General features: G+C 44.3%; 1 non-coding gene across 1 annotated transcript; it reads right to left on the minus strand.

Moving 5' to 3' along the window:
* Positions 1-461: 461 nt before the first annotated feature.
* trnas-acu (transfer RNA serine (anticodon ACU)) lies at positions 462-543 on the minus strand. Its single transcript has one exon. It is a non-coding gene; the product is annotated as a tRNA-Ser (tRNA).
* Positions 544-899: the final 356 nt, after the last annotated feature.

The raw sequence follows: 899 nt of genomic DNA on the forward strand, positions 1-899 counted from the left end.
CGAGACCAATGTGTAAGTCTCTCCGTGCCCATGCACGGCACCCACAGCGGCAATTCTCCACTGTGCATTTACAGCCAGTTCTCAGTGCCCCTACACCCACGCCCTGCCCCTTTTGAAATATCTCCATTATTTTGTGCTGTTTCGCTGTGCTCTTCTCACCAGGATGAATTACTTCCACTCAACTTCCTCCAGATTTCATCTGACAAAACATTCATTAAGATTCCCTTTGCATAAACATGCATTTCGCAGCTCTCATACGAAAAAACGTTAACAGCAGCTTGACTTGAAAAAGAAAATCGCGCTCCTTTTCATTATCCCAAAGCAAACTAGATTTCAATGCAGTTTAGTCAAACGGCGCAAACTATCCCTTGAGATTTTGTAATAGCGACAATGCATATAAACTGACCGTTGGAGTTCCAGTTTCAATGCGACAGCTGAAAAACCGCACCGTTGAAAGCCGTTGATGACAGTGGGACTCGAATCCACGCGTGCAGAGCACAATGGATTAGTAATCCATCGCCTTAACCTCTCGGCCACCACATCACAGATACTCAAAAAGCTCTGACCTTATGTATAATTGAATTTCGTAAATTATGCAGAGCAGCAGATATTTCTCCCTGGTGTTGGTGAAATGACAAATAATACAGTCCGGTTCCAAGACTATGGTCTGACCCCTGGGTTGTGGGGCAAGTGCACTCCCACTGTCACACTGTGCACACAGTGATCTGAACAAAAATGAGGAAATGACTATGTAACAAGGTCTGTTGAATTCTGTGAAATTTGAAGTCAACGGAATGAAGAACCCGAGACAGCAGGAGGTGTTCTTTCAATAAAGAGTTGGATAGAGCTCTTAAGGATAGTGGAATCAAGGGTTATGGGGATAAGGCAGGAACAGGATA

Source organism: Chiloscyllium punctatum, unplaced genomic scaffold, assembly GCF_047496795.1.
Source record: "Chiloscyllium punctatum isolate Juve2018m unplaced genomic scaffold, sChiPun1.3 scaffold_1111, whole genome shotgun sequence".
Lineage (NCBI taxonomy): Eukaryota > Metazoa > Chordata > Chondrichthyes > Orectolobiformes > Hemiscylliidae > Chiloscyllium > Chiloscyllium punctatum.